Below are 20,603 nucleotides of genomic sequence, written 5' to 3' on the forward strand. Positions count from 1 at the left end.
TCCATCTGCCACCTGCCTAATTCTGTTGCAATAACCAAGTTCACTTTCATCTTTAGGGAGGACTGCTCACAGTGGCTACAGCAAAGAAGACCCTCTCCGTCAACCACTTCACTTATGGGACCAGACCTGTCTCCAAACTCTATCTCGGCCTTTCCCCTGGCCGGACACACAGTGAGAACCAGACCCCCACTGGGGCGGCGTCGGCTCGGACAGGGACATTTGTCTCACCAGGGGCATTTCTGACACAAACGGTGACTCTCCCTACTGTCACCCAACAGCCAAAGAAAGGTTTGGAGAGAAAAGCGCGCGTTTAACGAGCCTGCAGTCCAGAGGCCGAGGGCATGAGCGAGCCCCTGACTCAGGCGTCAGGAGTCTCCGGGCCCGCATGTGGGGCCCAGCGCTGCGGGATCCTCTCCTTGTTCTCACCTCGGGGAAAACGGAAGAAGTCCTTCGCTCCTTCACCACACTCCCCGGACGCTGATTTTCCCGTTTTTTCCTCTTTTCATAACCAGGAAAGGTAGAGGTGAGCTAGGCCGCCTTGGAGAGCGCATCCAAGTGACCCCTCATCGCGCTCCGGCTCCGAGAACCCCGGACCCGCCGGGTGCGCAGCGTCGTTCGCGCTGAGGGCGCTGCGCTCCGCTCTCCCTCCCTGCCCACGGGGGAGAGGGACCCCCAGGCCTGTGTGAAAGCACGACCTCCTGTTCCGTCTCCCTCCCCATCGCCCCCCCAACCCTCCTGCAGCCTCTTACCGTCTCCGCCACCACCACCCGCCCGCAGGTCCGTGTCCCCAAACCTCAGTTCTCTGCGTCCCACCAGAATTCCCCGAGGGCCCTTCCCCCGCCCGCCCCCAAAGTAAGCCGTCCAAACCTCCCTGCGACGGCTCTGGTCCACCCTCTCCGGTACCCGCCGCTTCCCAGCACCACGCTCCAGGCTCCAGTCCGCCTTCCAGACACGCACCGCCCTCCCCTCCTCCGCGGGGCTTCGCCCACCCCCCGAGCCCGGAACCCGGATCCGCTAGGATCGCAGCCCCGCCGGCGCCTCCGCCCCCCAACACCCCTGCCTGCCCCTCCGCAGCACACCGGGCGGAGTTCTGGTCACTCCTCCTCCGGTGGTTCTCGAAGTTCCCGGGACCGCATCGCCTGCGCCCCCCTCCGCCCTGCTTCCCAGGACCTTCGCCCGCGCTGCCCGCACACGCCCCTCCGCCCCTGCGGGCTGATTCGCTGACGCGTCCCAGTCCAGCGGCCACTGGGAGGGAAGGCGGGACGGTCGGTCGGGCCCAGGGGGACAGACTGGGTCTGAGAAGGGCTTCGGGACGGCGGGACCACCCGGACCGTCAGGACCAAAGGGAGGCCGAGCTGAGCGCCGGGCAGGTGTGTTCCCAGCCGCGGGCCGCGGGGGGAGCGGGCCGGAGGGCGGTCTCGGGGCCCCAGGAGGGCGTGGGAAACAGGCTGTGCCCACTCTGCAGTAACATTAGAATGAGGGTCGGGGGTGGGGGGAGGGAAGGGATGAATCCAGACTTAGTAATGTGCTCCCTTTGATGCAATTCCTGTTTTCAGCCTTAGAAAGTGGGAAGAATTAAACATCAAATAAGGGAAACCTGTCGCTTCAGTCTGGAAACCTAAACAAAAGGAGTCACGTCCTAGTAAAAGCAACATTAATAAAGTGGACCCTAAGCTAAGGAAAACACATGCAGCCATCCAGGGTGTTTCTGCGGCTGTGTCTTTCCTCCTGCTCCGGCGTTTCCCTCCGCACACAGGGAAGGAACAGGGTCTCCATCTCCGGCAGCCACGCCGCCCTGGAGGACGGTGCAGAGGGAGTCTCCGGGACCGTGGATTCTGACGCGTCCGCTGAGACTGCATTGTTTGCAACACACTGGACTCGCTCACTGAGCTCCAGGGCTGGGAGGGGAAGCAGAAACCATCCCTCCAGCTGAACCCTGACTCAGGTGTGACCCTGGGCAAGTCCTGGAGGCCCCAGAGAGACAGAAGGGGAAGAGGGGGGGAGTGAGCCAGTGAGGCTTAACCCTGACCTCAACCCCATAACCTCTACCCTGCACCATGACCTCTAACCTCTAAACTCAAACCCTAACCCTATAACCCTGGACCCTAGACCCTTAACACAGACCTTACACTCTAAAGCCTGACCCTGACTTCCTAACTCTGACCCCATACCCTAATCCTGACCTCTCTCTTGACTACTGACTCCTAGCCCCTAACTGAAGCCCTAATATAAAAAGTAGTTTTAAAACTGAACAAAAAGACACACACCACAATTTTAAAATGAGGAAAGGACTTGAATAGACACTTGTACAAGCAAGACATAAAAATGACAACAATTATATAAAAGGTTCAACATTAATAATCATTGTTTAAGATTGTATGCATTTTATTTCACAGAGAGGAGAAGGGAGGGAGAAAAGCATCGATGTGCAAGAGACACATCAACTGGTTGCCTCTCACAAGCCCCCAACTGGGGCCTGGGCCACACCCCAGGCTTGTGCCCTGACTGGGAGTCTAATAAGCAACCTTTTGGTTCCCAGGCCAGTGCTCAGTCCACTCAGCCACACTGGCCAGAGCAATAATCCTTATTGAAATGAGAATAAAAGCGACAGTGAGATATTCACTTCCACATACAACAGGATGACTATGCTAAGGACCACTCTATGTGGTTTCCAAGAGTGGAAGCCCACATGAGCACTCCCTGAAAGGGGCTAGTAAGTCTCCCTGGAAAACCAGGTAGAAACACAGGTGCCAAACATAACCCAGCTCTAACACCGAGGTTCCTGTGGGAACCAGGCCTGATAAAAACATTGTATCCTTTGAAGCTTGTTCTGCTTTGTTTTGTATGGTTCTGTTGATATAAACTGGATGTGTAAGTTTGAGGCATAAGGAGTAAACTCCTTATCTCATGAAACACATCTTAAAGACACTCTGGCATCAGCACGACTAACAGACCCTGACCTGAGGCAGATCTCTGTGTTCCTGCGATTGTTACCTATAGATAATTTGTTTTTGTATGACTGTAGCCTTGTTGACACTGATTGCTGAGCTATGATATGTGTTGTACACCCACACATACCATTCCCAATAAAAATCATTTGGGAGAAGAACTTGGGGTGCTCTCCACTAGAGGGAATCACCACCCCCTTTCCTGCCAGAACAGTAAGGTTGTGTCCAGGACGACGTATTTCTCATCCACGGTGGATGGGAGGATCATGCTGCTGGATGGAGCTCCTCTCACGGGAATATAATTAAGAATCTGAGGGCAAGTTTTGACCAATATGTACAGAGATTAAAACCCTCCCATGCTGCAGGAATGCAGAACAGTTTAACGTGTCTTCAGAAAGTTCAACATCCAGTTACCTTTTAACTCAATTCCACTCCTAGTTATATACTTCCCAAAACTGAAAACAGGTTTCCCACCCAAAATCTGTCCATGAATGTTTATAACAGCCTAGTTCACATACCGAAAAGGTGGACACCACCCAAACGTCCACCCGCACAGGCCTGGACTGACGGAACACACTCTCTCCGTGGAAGACAGTCCTACTCAGCCCTGCAGAGGAAGACGGACGTGAAGTGGCGCAGCTGCTGCAGAGACACAGCGGTTCATCAGGAATTAGACACAGAATCATCACGTGATCCCACAGCTCCGCCTCTGGGCTCCTGCTTCACGAAACCCAGAAGAGGAGCAGGAACTGGGGTCTGTGCCTCTGTTCCAGCTGGGCCCAGGGCGGGCACCCACGCCCGCCTCTCTGTGGGGCAAGTCACCTGGGCGGTGTGCAAGGACCTTGTCTCCCCTGAGCTGCCTTCCTCTGCTCACTGCAGGTGTTTGATGTGCAGAGGAAGGTCACCTACAGGCACCTGGGCACCTGGCACAGGAGCTTTGGGAGTTCAGGCTGGAGATCTGGTGGCCAATAAAATCAACGGTGGGGCCCTCCCTGTCTCTGCTGTAAGAGGTTCCCGGGCGGAGACACACCCTTGGTCACACGCTGTCACCTCCCTCCCAGTAAACACCCCGTTGTCTGGCAAGGGGCCCTGTGACCCAGCTCACCAGCCCCTCTTTCCCTTGATATCCTACCTGCAGTGACATCTCCCCACCCCCAGGGGGCAGTGTGGTATCCTACCTCCTCTCTGCAGCAGACATAAAGACTACCCAAAAAAGCTTCAGCTTTGCCAGGAAGTTCTCCCTGCCCCTGTACTTTCTCTCAGCTGCTGATGGCACCAACGTCGTGAAGGTAATGACAGATGGCAGAGGCAGCCAGGTGAGGTGGGCATGCATGGCACAGGGACTGGGCAGCTCCCACAGGCCGGGATTACTGCAGGGGGCAGGGCCGTGGGGCTGGGGCTGGGCCTGTGACAGGCAGGGTCCCTGTAACTATTGACAGAGGGGCTGGTGGGCCCATGGACCACGTGTGGAGTCAGGGCGATGGAAAGCAGGTGCACTAAGGGGTGGTCTTGCTGATTTGAGGGGTGCAGTGTTATGTGGACTTAGGACGGGGGCCAGTGGGTTTGAGGCAGGCAGAGCCCAGGTCCCTGGCACCCACAGCCAAGGTTTCCTTGCTCCCCCACCTCCCACAGCTCTTCAATGATGCAATTCAATTGGCTGTGTCTTACAAAGAGAATTCCTGGGACTTCATGGATGAGAGTTTGCAGGAGCTCCAGGTAGGTCAGGCCAGCCTTGGGTAGGACCCAAGAATGGCTCCTCTTCAGAGGGTGCAGAACTTAAACCAATACAGTAGCTCCAGCAGACAGCACCTTCGACGGGGGGTACCCCACACAGGGAGATGTCACTGCAGGTGGGCAGGTGCAGGACCAGGCCTCACCAGCAGCCTTGTCCACAGAACTTTGATTTGGAGCAGACGGAGGAGGAGGACCAGCCCAACCAAGAGCAAGACCAGCATGGCCGACTGGAGAGCCTGGCCCCTTCCTGAGTCCCAGAAGGAGGCCCCTCCCACCCACCAGCAGTCCTCCCTCCTGTCCAGGACACCAACCCTTCCATCGTGGGTCCCCCCTGTACTCCAGGCCAGGAGGGGCCATCCCCAGCAAGCACCCTTGACATGGGGAAGAGGTCCGCCCCAGGCCCCGAGGCAGACTGAGGAACCAGGCCCTGCCCCCCGGGGTCAATCATGAGGGGCTCAGGGAGCTGCTTGCCATGTGTTTCAGATAAAAGAAGAGTTAGGTCGCTGTTTTGTCTCCCAAACTGACCTCAGGGTTTATTTGTTGCATGTTCACCAAGGGCGTGACTTCTAACCCTGACTGCCCTTTCCCATCCCTGCAGATAGTGTGGGTTCCATCCTTTTTCACTTCCAGTTTCCCAGCCAGCCTTTTTAAAATATATTTTATTGATTATGCTATTATAGTTGTCTCATTTCCCCCCTTCATTCCCCTCCTCCTTGCACACCCTCCCCCACCCACATTCCCCCCTTTAGTTCATGTCCATGTGTCATAAGTTCTTTAGCTTCTACATTTCCCAAACTATTCTTGCCCTTCCCCTGTCTATGTTCTACCTACCACCTATGCTACTTATTCTTTGTACTTTTTTTCCCTCTCTCCTCCTCCCACTCCCCTGTTGCTAACCCTCCATGTGATCTCCATTTCTGTGGTTCTGTTCCTATTCTAGTTGTTTGCTTAGTTTGTTTTTGTTTTAGGTGCGGTTGTTAATAATTGTGAGTTTGCTATCACTTTACTGTACATGTTTTTTATCTTCTTTTTCTTAGATAAATCCCTTTAACATTTCATATAATAAGGGCTTAGTGATGATGAACTCTTTTAACTTGACCTTATCTGAAAAGCGCTTTATCTGCCCTTCCGTTCTAAATGAAAGCTTTGCTGGAGAGAGCAATCTTGGATATAGGTCCTTGCCTTTCATGACTTGGGATACTTCTTTCCAGCCCCTTATTGCCTGTAAGATCTCTTTTGAGAAGTCAGCTGACAGTCTGATGGGAACTCCTTTGTAGGTTACTGTCCCCTTATCTCTTGCTGCTTCTAGGATTCTCTCCTTCATTTTAATCTTGGGTAATGTAATTATGATGTGCCTTTGTGTGTTCCTCCTTGGGCCCAGCTACTTTGGGACTCTCTTGGGTTCTTGAACGTCCTGAAGTCTATTTCATTTGCCAGAATGGGGAAGTTCTCCTTTATTATTTGTTCAAATAACTTTTCCACTTGTTGCTCTTCCTCTTCCCCTTCTGGTACCCCTATAATTTGGATGTTGGAATATTTAAAGATGTCCTGGAGGTTCCTAAGCCTCTCCTCATTTTTTTGAATTATTATTTCTTTTTTTTTTTTTTCTGTTTGATTGTTTCTTTCTTCCTTCTGGTCCACTCCTTGATTGAGTCCCAGTTTTCTTCCCATCACTATTGGTTCCCTATGCATTTTCCTTCATTTCACTTAGTGTAGCCTCCGTTTTGTCATCTAACTTGTGACCAAGGTCAACCAATTCTGTTAGCATCCTGATCACCAGTGCTTTGAACTGTGCATTTGATAGGTTGGCTATCTCTTCATTGCTTAGTTGTATTTGTTCTGGAGCATTGATCTGTTCTTCCATTTGGGCCATTTTTATTTTAAGATTGACACACCTGTTACTTATAAGGGGTGGAGCCTTAGGTGTTCACCAGGACAGGGCAACCCAGTCACTGGGTTGTGACGCTGTATGTGGGGGCGGGGTCAGAGAGAGAACAATGGCACTTGCTCCGCTCTGTGTCAGATTTCAGTTCCTTCTGCTGCTTCTCCCAAACAAACTGGGCTCTTCTCGTGCTGATTCCCAGGTGGGTGTGCATGTGTACATCCTAGGACCCTGTGGGCCTCTCCAACAAACTCTCCTGTGAGGCTGGGAGTCTCTCTCAATACCTCAACTCCCACAAGTGTTTTCAATTGGTGTTTTGAGGCTCTATTTCCCCATGCTGGAGCCCTGGGTTGCACAGTCTGTCTCAATCCCCAGTTTTGCCTGGTTTATCTGTGTAAGAATGTGGGACCACCCAGTCAGCTGCCTAGTATGCCACACCCTGCTCCACAATCACCACTTTGCTGGGTCTGCCTGCTGCCACCCTGTGCCCAGGGTCTGCCAGCTGCCACCTGTGCACCCAGGGTGCACCTGATGCTGTCTTGCATGTCCAGGGTCTGTTAGCTGCTGCCTTGTGAGCCCAGGTCCACAAGCTGCCGCTTTTTTGGCCACGGCCCCTCTCTGCCCAGCTGCTTGATTCCTCCCCTCCTGCTGGTCTGGATAAATGTGTCTATTTTAACTACTTGGTCATCAGACTTCCATACAGTTCAATTTTGTCAGTTCTAAATTGTTATTGTCCTTATTTTGGTTGTGTGAGGAGGCACAGTGTGTCTACCTGTGCCTCCATCTTGACCAGAAGTCTCTAGCCAACCCTTTTTAAATACTGGTTTTGAGCAGAGAGCTGTTTATTCCACAGGTGTTTCAGGAGCCCTTCTAGGTATGGCCAGAACATCAGTGCCTGGTCAAGGTCACAGGCACAGGTGTGCCATCCAAATCCAGTGCGCAGGTGACCGGTGTGCCGTACTTGGTGCACAAACATCGTTGCTGGTAAACATCAAGGGCCACAACCGTTTTAGATGAGAGCCCCTGCAAAGAGAGTGTGGTTGAGAACCCGACCTCAGTGTGAGGCGGTCCCTTGGAGCCTGAGCACTGGTGTGGGTGCCGTGCTGGGGAAGGTGCTGCAAGAAGCCTCGCTGCCCCATCCAGGTCTCCATACCACCTGCAGCTCACTTGCATCATCTCCATTGTGTTTGTTAATTTCCTTTGCTCTTGTTCCCAGTAAAGGTTGACTTACATAAATATTGAGCACACGTGTGTGTCTTGTGCATCTGGATGTCATTGGGAAAATGCACAAAAGAACCTCCTCAACCACGTGAGGGAGGGAGTTGGTGTCCGGGGTTCCCCAGGTCAATTCCTGATGTACTGGAACGGGGGCCATGTCACTGCCACTCAGGGCTTTGAAAGAGTCAGAGGAGAACAAACTTTTTCCCCTTTAAATTACGATGCTTACAATTTCAATTTCAGAAATTAAACCTGACCAGGGATTTTCAAGAATGAATTACCCTATTGAGATGGGCTTTTAAAAGCCACAAAAACAAAACCACCCTGGGTTACTGTAAATAACAAGTATTTTAATAATATAATGGCCTTACTGGGGTCTAACTCAAACACCCTACCATTCGCTGCCAGCATTGGTTTTGCAGTAGCATCTCACATCAGGATCCCTACAGGCAGGGCCTGAGAGGGCAGTTCTTGTTTACACACCTCCCAGGGAAGTCCTCTTAGCAGGGTAGACAGGGGACCAGGGCAGCTATGAGCTGTCCCTCAGCACAGAGCAATCAGGGGCAAGTGCTGGGCAGGATGCCAGCCACGGCCACAGCCACCACCCTGATGCTGCTCAGATTCTCCTGCTTCTTAAAGTTCATCCCAACCTGACCCACACAAGAAACACCACCCCTGAACTCTTTTGAAGCAGAATTTATGTAACAAAATTAACCATTTTAAAGTAACCAATATGATATCACATATATAGTTCCAATGTTGAGCAACTATGGCCCCTAGCTCTAAGCTATGTCCATCCCTGGCTGGTGTGTGGCTTAGTGGATTGAGTGCTGGGCCTGAAAACTGAAATGTTGTCAGTTTGATTCCCAGTCAGGGCACATGCCCGGGTCGCAGGCCAGGTCCTCTGTAGGGGGTGCGCAAAAGGCAACTGATGGTATTGATCACATATCAATGTTTCTTTCCCTCCCTTCCCCTCTCTATAAATTGTAAAAAATAAATAAAACACATTTCCATCCCTTGAAAGGAAAACCATTTGCTCATTAAGCGGTTTCTCTCTTCAGCCCCTGGCATATACGAGTTTGCATTCTGGCTCTGGATTTCTCTCTTGTGGACATTGCATATAAATGGAATAATACCATAGCTCACCCATTGTGTTTGTCTTTCACTTAGTATAGTGTTTTCTAGATGTATCCATGCATCATGTACCTCACTCCTTTGTATGGCTGAATAACGATCCAGTGCATTTAAACACATCCATCTGTGTACCTTCCCACTGTTGGTGGGCGTTCGGGCTGTTTCTGCCTGGTGGCTGCTGTGACCTGTGCTTCAGTGAGCAGGCTCGTGCGCACACTTATGTGAGCACCAGTTTTCAGCAATCTGAGGTTGAGCCACCTTGGGTGGCTGTGACCACTCACCAAGGACTGGATGGCCTGCAGCAGGTGTTTGCTCCTTGCTGCTTCAGAAGCTGGGATCTCTGAGGTGCTGGTGAGGCCGAATTCACTCTGAAGCCTGTCTTAGCTCGTCTTGCTCTGTTTTCCTTGGATTCCTATCAAGGAAATTTTAAAATACAAAATTAAACAAATACAAAATTAGGAGGTGTAGGTGATTTTGCTTGTTGACCCTAACTTAATCCAGAATGGCTACTGTGATCTTTGTGGATAAGGGAAATAGATAACCAGGTACCCGTGTTCACCCTAGGGACAGGCTGAAGCTGGGGTTGCAGCCTTCAGTCAAAGTTTTAGATGGGAGATCTCAGGTTTCATCAACGCATGTCAGCAAAATGTTTGATGCTCTACCAGCCTTACCTAAAGCTCCCAGAAAGGCTTTTGGTACTGTCAATAGAGCCTCAGAAATGTCAGTAAAGAGTAATGGACCTTTACAAAGAAACAGGCAACCTTCATTGCTAAAAAGGTGATGGAGAAGACTGTTAAAAGAGCAAGCTCTGCTCCTGCTCAGATGACCCCAATCCAGAAACAGGGAAGTTCTCTCCCTTCAGTCCTCTAGACTTGGAGAGTTTGACCTGCCCGAAGAGCACTGATGGGCAAGCTTCCCTTGAATATGGTGCCTCTCATGATCCTTGATGAGGAGAGGAAGCTTGAGAGGCTGTTACACCTTGGCCCCCCTCGCCTCTGCCTCTGGGGATGACCCCTCCGCCTCGGGAGTCTGATCATTGCAGTCTCCCTCAAGCATTCTGTAGACTTGGAATGTTGAATTGCCACCTGTGTGCTATGAGATACAGATTTAGTTTCTTAGTGCTTTCCAGTTTGTGTGTATGTATTAATAGTTGGTATTAATAAAGCAATTATTTAACACACTCTTAAAAATACAAAATTAAATTTTCCTTGTGTGGGGTCCTACCAAAGAAAATTTAAAAATACAAAATTAAAATTAATAAAATACCCCTGGCTGGTGTGGCTCAGTGGATTGAATGCCAACCTGAGAACCCAAGGGTTACCAGCTCATTCCCAGTCAGGGCACCTGCCTGGGTTGTGGGCCAGATCCCTGGGGGGTAGGGTGGGGAAGTGTGCAGGAGGCAACCACACATTGATGTTTCTCTGTCTCCTTCCTGTCCCCTCTCTAAAAAGAAATAAATAAAATTGTCTTAAAAATGAAAATCAGAATATCTACTTGGTTGGCAAAGACAGATGAATTTGATATAAACCAGTGTTGGGGTAGATGTGGGGGATAGGCACATTAAGGAAAGGGAGGGAGTGAAAAGCCCCAAGGAATGGCCTCCAGAAAGCCGTGGGACGAACAGCAGCCCCCCTGTAGAGAGTCTCCAGTGGGTGTGGTAATGGTTGCCTAGGAGCTGTGGTTGACCAGCTGGCTGGACTTAGTTGCCAGTTTCAGGTTTCACAAATTATCTAGCTGTCAGGACTCTCTCTCAGAAGCCACTCCCAGCAAGGGGGTACAGACCCCCAACGGTTGGCACATGGCAAGCTTGGGGGGACTGCACCTCCTCTTTAGAGAAGGGGTGCAGACCCCATGATGCACCAAAAAATGTGCAAAAAATTAGATGAAGACTCACTACGTGTGGACAACAACCACGTGCATAGAAAATGAAAAGAACGATGATAGTAAGCAAATGATGATGACAATGAAGTTGATGAAGGTGATGATGAAGACAGGCATCTTGGTCCAATGTTTTAGGTGGAATCTCTCTATTCAGTGTCATCAGATTTCAGAATTCTCTTGGCTCAGCTTTCTGCTGCCAAAGATCACATGCTTCCCTGCTGGCTGTATGCAGCTCAGAACGTCTTTGAATGCAGCCCAACACAGTCATAAATTTACTTAAAACATTATGGGATTTTTTGTGTGATTACATGTGACAATGCATTTAATATGTGGCCCAAGACTACTCTTCGGATTCCAGGGTGGCACAGAGACGCCGAGAGTGTGGACACCTCATTGTATGGAATTTTGTTCAATTTCTTGGATGTAAAACTAAACCCAAGGCAAATTCCATGGACTTCCTCTACTACATTTGGTGCTGACACACTTGATAAGATTCCTTCCAGGATCCTTGGGAGCAAGTTTTCTGTCCTGTCCACCGCAGCAGACAGAACTCACTGACTGAAGACCACAGAGCCCATCAGAAGGGCGGACAAGAAGGCAGCTGTAATCTGGGGGTGACGGAGGGCGTAAAATGTGGACCATTGTCACCGGTTTTTCCTGTCTGGACGAAGCAGGGCCGAGGCCAGCTGTGACTGAAGTCGCTGGCTGCATGGCTCTTCCCAGTTCCTGCATCCCAGGGATGCCTGGTGTGTCCCGGGGGAGAACGATGGGCCACCCGTGCGAAGGGTCAGGGCTCTGGACACGCGGTTTGGGGGTTCAGAAATTTTAGGTTGTTTTTATGTAAAAATGCTTTGTCAGCCTGGGCAGAGGCGGTGGGTGGTGGTGACCATGAGGGTGGGTGCCCTGCCCACCCCGCACAGCGCTGATTTGTGACGATGCTGCACGGGTAGCACAATCGCCCCTGTACGTGCAGGTGGGGAAAATGCAGGTTCCAGCAGCTTCCGACTGCTGAAGGGTCCAGTGCAGGTTTGCGGTGGGCAGTTACCGGCAGGCCTCACAGAGCACGCGCACAGTAAATACCAGAGGGCTCACTGGGTCCTTGAACACCAGGGTCAGCAGGGGGCAGGTGCAGGAGGAGGTCGGGGCTATTTTCCTGTCTGGTTTCCTTTTCCTGGAACACCTGCCCTCAAGGGACCTCTCTGGGTTTCCGATTCTGTGCTCACCTCTGAAGTCTGAGTTTAAAGGTGCGTTTTCAAAACAGACAAGTCTCACGTGGACCAATTGCAGCATCTCTTTGTGTCACTGGTGCCCAGTTCCAATGCGTCATCTAACGAACCTTCCGACACCTGGCATCTGGGTATGCCCAGAGGCCCTGTTGCACCCAGCAGTGCGGCCCAGCTCCATGCATCTCCGTGTGGCCAGCTGCAGGACACATGCAGGCCAGACAGTAGGCACCAGAGGCATGTGGAAGACCCCCGGTGGTGACAGTTAGTGACCTGGCATCATGCTGACAGCACCAAGAGCAGGCGACACCACACGGAGGCAGAGGGGCCCAGGACGGAATGGTGTGTGCATCCAGGCTGACGACAAACACACGCTCCAAGGGGACACGGAGTGTTTATCCCACACAGTCAAATCTCGGGGACCAGGGAGGACGGCCCTTCAGCTAGTCAGTTGTCATGTGAAGTCCTAGTGGCTTCGAGGTTCATTCCTGTGGCTGGACCCCCAGCCAGTGACACCAGGTAGAACTTCTCAGTGGGAGTCTCTAGGAAACCTGCAGGGTGTTCAGAGTGGCCCTTTTTGCCCCAAAATATTTCCGTGCCGCCCTCGCATTTGAATGGAGGTTTGGTGGACGTCAGGTTGCAGGTGCAGAGCTCCTTCTCTTCGGTGTGTTACAGTCCTGCCCCGCCATCTCTGGGTGTCCCGTGGGGCTGAGCAGTCTGAAGTCACAATAACTCTTGTCCTTTTTGGGGTGCCCTGCTCTTTGGCTGACACTTTTCCAGCCTTCCTTCTTTTCTAACATTCTTACATTTTGCATGATTGTGACTGGGTGTGGTTTTCCTCACTGTCTCTCCTTCCAGAATTATATATATAGTCTTACACCTCTGGTGCCTGTCAGGATGCTGTGGATTTGAATCACACCAGCGGGACCCCTCACGCCTCTGCGCGACCTCCAGGTGGGCAGGGTCCCTGGGACTCGGTAGCTCCCCTGTGGCCATCCCGAAGCATTGCATGTTCTGTCTGCAGTGCTTCAGCTGGATGGGGCTCTCAAGCAGGTGAGCATTGTGGGTGGTCCCACCTCCCACGTATTCTGATATGTGTCCCCTCCTCTTCTCCCCAGCCGACTCCCATCAAGGTCGAGTCCCAGTGTGACGTCATGTGGTGGCGAGTCCTGCCCTGACAGCCACCACCCCCTCTGTTCACCCCGCTCCCCCTGCATTGCATGGGGCCCTTCCAAATGGGTGACTCCTGCCTTTCCGAAGGTGCAGAGCCCACCCTCCTGGGAGGGAAGAGTAAGTGCACCTCAGCACCCAGAGATGCCTGGGGTGGACCCCTGCATACTGAGACCTGGCAATCCCCTGGCCTATGCGCTGGGTCTCCAGGGCACAGAACAGCCCGCCCCCCAAGTCTGTGATACCCTCTGAGGTGCCACAGCTTCTTTGCAGTGGCCTGTGGTGGTCTAGAAATGCTTGGGAGTTTCAGTGCCAGCGAGCGCCAGAGAGCTCCAGCACTGAGCTTCCCTGTGTTCAGCCTTATGCCATAAGGAATGAATAATATTCTCCATCCTTGCCAAATTTCACCACCTTGTAGTTCTGGTCACCCTAAGCTCCCTCTCTTGGCTGTGCTGACTGTGAGGTGCAACATTCCTCGGTAAAATCTCATGGAGCTAAATGTAGTGAAGGGGTTTTGGTTTCCCTGCCAAGGTTTGGCCAATGCACATGTTTTTTTTTTTTTTTTAGCAGTGTTACATGGTGCATTGACTTCACCTGCAACATCCCTTCCCAATTTAATGAAAGGTTGGACGTTTGTTTGGGGAACTAGCAGTAAAGCATAAAGGATCGAACACGGGCATTTACTAGCGTTCTCTCCCAAATCAGCACTAAAATGAGAATTCTGACAACAGCAGGTGCTTATCTGCCCTTCCCACACCCTGGGACTGTCCCTGGTGCATCACATGGGTGGCTTATCTGATCCCCATGGCACCCAGCTTACAGAAGGGAAACTGTGCTTCAGGCCCAGTCTGACTCCCACCCAGGGGCAAGTGAACTCGGAGCTCTCTGGCAGGCTGGGCCTCTTAGAACAGGGCTGCCCATGCCTGACCCCAGAGAGTGGTCTCCAGGAGCTTGAGATCTGGCAGGGCCAGCTACCCCCACATCTGGAGGTGGGGCTCTCTCTCCAGCCAGGATCAGCAAGGTGGGAGAAGTGTGCGTCCTGCTCTGGGGTATCAGCGTGGATGGCTGTCAAGAGGGCTGTTAGGTTTTGTCCTAGGCCTTCTCTTGTCTGTTGAGGTCTGTGAGGAGGTGGCATCTGACCTTGCCTGAGGGGTGAGGCTGCAAGGATGCCCATGCCACCCTCCCAGCCAAACCTCCCCAGAGACTGGCTGCACCATCTCTACTTTCCTGCCCACTCCCTAGGGAGCTCATTCAAATGGGCATCGACCCCACAGTCCATGGGCCATTCTGTCAAGTGGCCAGTGGCTTCCTGGTCAACTGGTCATTGTCTCAGCTCACGCCTCCCACCTCAGTCCCCATGGCCCCTCCAGCTCCTTGCTGGTCCCTTCCCTATCTCACTGAGTCTGCAGGGGCTTGGCCAGTCCTGGGCCCTGGCTTGTTGTTCCATTGCTCTCAGGGACCCCTCCATCCCAGGCCCCCTTCTAAGATGAGCACCAGTACCCCAAGGCCCAGGTCCTTAACGAGGTTCTGATTCCTCCAGAACCCCTGTGACGCCCCTGCATGTGGTGTTCCATGTTAGTCACACACCCCTGATGGCTCAAGCCTTGGTGCTCCCTCACATCCTCCCTGACCTCACCTCTATAGCCAGAGGCCCCCGAGTCCTGCAGCCCCATCTCCCCACCACTTACCACCCCCTCCAGCTTCCTTGGGTGCTCTTGCTGGGCTGCCTGGTGTCCCCACACAGTGACCTCCTCCCACTCTGACCTGTCACACTATTGCCCACTTAGAAAAGGTTGGGCGGGGGTCCTCTGCTCTTGGAGCCCAAACCCAAGCCTGAGCCCCTGCCCACGCCCACCCATTGGCCCAGTACCCACCATGCTTAATTCAGGCCCAACAGCCTGAGGGCTGAACCACCTCATGGCTTTGGCATCTGCACAGGCTCCCACCACCCGAAGGCCTCCTTGGTCCTCCATGCTGGTGCTCCACGCGGTCTGGCAGCCCCACGAGGCTGCCTTCCATGTGGACAGGGATAGACAGCCTCTGCCTTGGTTCAGTGTCCTGGCCACATGGGTGGTCAGGCAGGCAGCCGACTCACCACCAGGACCTGTGAGCTGGCGAGTAAGGTAATGAAGGACACAGGGACCGCGAGCCAGCCTCTCCAGTGCCTGGCCATTTCAGGCCACCTCAGGAAACAGGGAAGGGCAGACTGAAACGTGGTCACTTCCCATCCCATTCCCAAGAGAGATTCAGAGGGAAGGCCCCTTGGGTTACAACTGACAAGGGCCCCAGGGCCCCAGCTCTGCAGGACTAGCACTCCAGGTCATGGATATATGAGTGCCTTGCCAGGGGCCTCAGAGACATAGTCAGAGGGCTCGTGTGCCCTTATTAAACCCAGTCAGGACAGAGTGGGACCAACAGCTAGAGTGTGAGAGGCCAGGCAGGCCAGGGAGGCAGTGCCCAGTGTGGAGGGCCAGCCAAGTGGATAGGTGTTGCCCGTGAGCCCTGACCTTCTTCTCTGTGCTGAGAGAAAGCCACACCCAGGGACCCAGCTCTCACTTGACATGGCAGCATGGAGCCTCAGGCAGAGCTGCCCCTCAGCAGTGTCCCCATCACTGCCCCCCCCAACCCTGTCAGCATCCCCATTACTACATCCTGACCCTGGCAGTGTCCCCATCACTGTCCCCTGGTTCTGACCCCAGGCAGAAGTCTTCCTCCAGGAAGATGCTCCAGGGGGAAGCATCAGAACAGGCAGGAGCCCAGAACAGGCAGTCAGGGGAGCTTGGCAGGCAGGTCAGACCCCCTCTGGCCCCACTCTCTGGGCCTGCAGTCACATGTGAGAACTGTTTCCACAGGAATCCCCAAGGGCATACCTGGAGAAACCAGGCAGGGTCAGAAGGCACCAGCTTTGGCTGCGGTGGGGAAGAGGGAGCTAGCTCCGGCCTGGATACTTAGAACAGGAGCTGGCCATGCAGACCTCATCCTCCAGCCCTCCCCAGGCCACACACCCCCAAAACAGCAACTATACCCTTCTACACTTGCCCAGACTCAGTGCAGCCCCTCACACTCCCTGAACCCTGGGTGGCTCCCACCAGCCCCCACCACCCCTCTCACAGCTCCCTGCCCTCGCCCCATCCACTTGCCAGTGTGGCTGACCCCCAGCTCTGCACCCCTAGGAGGGGGGCCACCTGCTCCCCACTAGGGCTCCCTGCTGTCCATAGAGCTGCCGGTGGGGTATGTCCGAGGGTGGGACCAGGGAGGGGTTTTAGCCCTGGTGTGATTCCTGCACAACTGGGGAAAGTTATCCTGGAAGCCAGCTGGCTGTAGAGCAGGTGACTCCTGGAGGTCAGAGCCCAGGCGGCAGTGAGCTCAGGGATAGGAGGGGTGAAAGGAGAGAGGGTGCATGGGCCTTCCCATGACCTCCCCCCCACCCCCGTGATGTTCCAGCCAAATTCTGAACCTGTGCTGGAGGAAGAGGGCTCCCAGAGGACCTCTCCGTACCCCAGTTCCCACCCTTCTGAGAGAGGTTGGTATAGACCCTCAGGTGTCAGGGACTTAGGCCTTTCATCAGGAAGTGCCACTAGGCTCCACAATGCTCCGTGCCACCTGACAAGATGTGTAACCACCACGCAGTCACCATGCAAGGCATCCTCAGATGGCCATGGCAACACCCCCCCCCAGATTCTATGGGAGGTCCTCTCCCCCAGGGTCTAGTAGGGGCCCTGGGTTACTGGGTAAGAGACCAGCAGATAGACTTCAGTGCCCTGTCCTCTCTCTGCCAGCAAGGTGCCATGCTGCCTGGTCAGGGCTGCTGTGGTCTCCACATAGTCTGGGCCAAAGCCAGGCTGCATGAGGTGGGACCAAGTTCCATGTTCCTAGCCTAAGGTTGCAAGGGCCACCTGACCAGCAAAGCTGGGACCCATCTGGCTTCTGCCGTCATGGTCTGGGGGAGTCCCCTGGCACTAGAGCAGAGTTAGGGGCTTGGGGACATTTCTGGACCTGAGGTGCAGGGACAGGGACATGGACCCGCACACCCTGGGGTTGGGGATGTGTTAAGACAGTGGTCCCCAACCTTTTGGCAACAGAGACCAGTTTTGTGGAAGATAATTCTTCCACAGACTGGGGTTGGGGGATGGTTTCAGGATGATTCATGCACATTATGTTCAAGTTCACCTCCTGCTGTGCAGCCCTGTTCCTAACAGACCCGGGTAGGTACCAGTCCATGGCCCAGAGATTGGGGATCCTCTGGTTAAGTAAGGTATTCCAGAAGAGCACAGTCAAGTGCATGGGATCTCTGGGGGTGGAGACAGTGAGATTGGAGGGAGGGCTCTTTGGGAAAATGACAATGACAATGGTTCCCCACTCAAGAGCTCCTAAGAGCTCCCTGGGGAGGAGACTCAGTTCCCTCTCACTCACATCCTGTCTTCCCACCCCCTTCCCCAGGATGCAGCAAACAGTACAGTAACACTTTGGATATGAAGATATAAACATGAGTCTTTAAAATGACAGAGGCCTGCTTGGTCCCAAACTCTGAGCCAGAGGCTCCCACTGAGGGACCCCAAAGGACCAGATCTCACTCTCCTCTGTCCTTCCTTCCCATCCAGCAGGCAGGGGAGGGCCCTTGCACTGGTGCTGCCCTGCTCTGGGGCAAGCAGGGGAGTGGGGCTGAGGTCAGTGGTCTGAGGGGGTCCCTGAGATGAAGCAGCAGCTACAGGTCTGGCACTCAGGCACCCACCCAGGAAGGTGGGGGTGGGTAAGCTCTGTCCCCCATCCCATGCAAACTGCATGCACCCCACCAACCAAAGTCTGCACCCCACCACCATCCCAGAACTACAGGGGGCCTGTGACATGTCCAGGGTGTCATGCCTGGGTGAGGGCCTATGGGGACGGCCTGGCAGACCATGCAGCTGAGGGGGCACAGGATGGAGTTATGCTGTGATGGTGCTGGCTGCAGCTCCAGAGCTAGCAGGGGCGGCGAGAAGTTGTGCACCTGGCGGTGGTACTAGAGGAAGGTGCAAGCCTTGGTGGTGAGTGCCACGTTCTTGCAGACAAAGATGGCCAGAGATGCCACTGTCTGGGAAGAGCACCAGGTTGGCCATGCTGGTGCATGGCCACCACATCGACCGTTAGCAGTAGCAAGGCTGAGCACCCAGTACAGCATCATCTCCTGCGGCGCAATGTGCTCACCCTGCATCCTGACCTCGCTGAGTGCCAGCCACCCAGGGCAGCACCAGCAACAGCATGTAGCTGGAGAGGAGGTTAAGGCCCTCAGCCTACAGCAGCAGTCCCACAAGCAGCAGCTCCCACAGGTTGGCCTGCGCATCCAGCACATCCTGTGCCACCCAGAAGAAACAGCCATGCAGGTCCTTGCATTTGTGGAAGTTGAGCGCTTATTCCATGGGGTCAAGTGCCACCAGCAGCAGGAAAAGGTCAGGCACACACATCTACAGCAAGCGTCACCGCCTTGAGTGCCACCAGGTTGCAAGGCTCTGCTATGCAGCTTTGTAATTCTGAAAGTTGAAGTAAAGCTTGAACTTCCGCACGAAGATGTACAGGAACCAGAGGATCACGACATACCCACGCTTGGCTGTTCACACCTCAAAGCCCACTCACAGGGCAACGTAGTGGAGCACCGGCAGGAAGCACATGTCACCCACCAGTCCGATGACACATACACTGATCTTGTGCAGGTACTGGTTCTACTCCACCACCCGTGATTGCCAGGCTGCCCACAATCCCCAGCGTAGGCAGGCACACATGGCACTGGCCCAGCAACACCAGGGTGGGCTGCCAGGACCCTGGTCTTGGGGGTGGGTGGCCCCCACACAAGGCAGGACGAGGCCTGGCAGCAGCAGCACTCAGCCTGTGGACATGGCACAGTGGGGCATGTCCAGCCTCCCCAAGGAAGCTACCGGTCCTGGCCAGAGACTTCAGAACCTGGGAATACCAGAGAAGACAGAGTCAGGGAGCAGTGGAGGCAGCTACCCCAACACCTGCTACTGGCCAGGAAACTCTGTGGCATACAGGTGCTAATGCTCTCCCGGGATTGGGAGCTGCAGCGGGGCCTCCAGGGGGCGCTGCAGCCCCACCTGAGACAGAAGACTTCATTCCCGAGGCAACCAGGAAAGGAACCGAAGGGCCTTCTTCCTGCCGCAGGTGCAGGCATTGCGGGCCCCAGTGGTTCGTCTCTGCTGCACCTACTTTGTGATCCCACTTGTTCTGGCGGCCTGTACCCCATGCCTGAGGCCATTCCCACAGGGATTCAGGCCTCCTCTCTCCCCAAGGGCGCTGGGCCGAGCAGGGACAGGAGCCAGTGCCCTAGGTTCTGCGCCTTGGAGGAGTGCGGGAGGCCTGCCAGGGCCCAGGCCCCATCCTGAGACCCAGGCTTTCTGATCCAGGACTGAGTTGTCTAGGTCCTGAGGATTCCATCCCACAAGCTTCTCCATGCCTTCCTACCCCTGTCTTGCAGCTCACCTCCCTGTCCCAGGTGGCTGGGTCTCCCCGCAGGTCCACCCTCCACAGGCACATGGACCACCCACTGCCCTGCTCCCACAGCCTTGGGAGGCTGGTACCCTGGCCACATTCCCTGCCATGCATGCCCCTGCACCTGGTCAGCACACCCAAACTGCCTGTGCCTTGGGAAGGGGTGGCTCCCTGCACCTCCATGTAGGGCTCTGGAAGCTGCCCTCAGCTATGCCCAACCACTTTGGGTCGTCCGCAGCCCTGAGCCTTTCTCACAATGCTGGCACCTGTTGTCGTGGCTGCCTGGGCTGATGGGAGAGCCACCCCAGGCTGAGGGTCCCACACCTAGGCAAGGTCACAGCTGGGGACAATGGAGGACCACACGGCCTCCCTCTTTCCTGAAGTCCCTGGCAGGCTCACTTCCAGCCAGGCCCCTTACCTCTTCTTTCCCTGCTACAGCATGGCCCCAGGGCTCTGTTTACTGGACTGTCTAGACAGGGACATGAAATTTAATGACACCTGTGAGTCTGGAGCAAGCGCTTGGCCTCCTCCTGATGACAACCAAGGGGGCCTCCACCTACCCAGGGGTTGCGCCAGCCACACACAGGACTCCGACAGCTCTGAGCTCAGAAACCTGGAGTCAAGGGTGCCCCTGCCTCCACAGTTCATGAGTTTCTGCTCCCTACCCCCACACCCACCCTGTTCTCACCCCCACTGGGTGGGCACCCTTGTCCCAGGGAACCCCGTGGGCACACGCTGGGGCCTCCCCTGGCTGCAGTGGCATCCTGGGAATTTACTTCTGCCAGCTTGGCCAAGTAAAATAGCAAGTCACCTCCCAGCTAACCCCTTTCCTGAATCCACCCCACTACGGCCACCCCTCAAACTCAGGTGCAGACCCCCATCCCCACACAAGCTCACAGAGCAAGCCAGTGTCCTGCCCCCAAAGTTGAGCAG

At 54.3% G+C, this 20,603-nt stretch overlaps 2 pseudogenes; one reads left to right on the forward strand and one right to left on the reverse strand.

Moving 5' to 3' along the window:
* Positions 1 to 9,381: 9,381 nt before the first annotated feature.
* On the forward strand, positions 9,382 to 10,080 carry LOC114489694 (annotated as a pseudogene).
* A 1,268-nt stretch (positions 10,081 to 11,348) lies between these two features.
* Positions 11,349 to 19,715, reverse strand: LOC114489673 (annotated as a pseudogene).
* Between the last annotated feature and the right edge of the window lie 888 nt (positions 19,716 to 20,603).

This window comes from Phyllostomus discolor, chromosome 15, assembly GCF_004126475.2.
Source record: "Phyllostomus discolor isolate MPI-MPIP mPhyDis1 chromosome 15, mPhyDis1.pri.v3, whole genome shotgun sequence".
In the NCBI taxonomy this organism is placed as follows: domain Eukaryota; kingdom Metazoa; phylum Chordata; class Mammalia; order Chiroptera; family Phyllostomidae; genus Phyllostomus; species Phyllostomus discolor.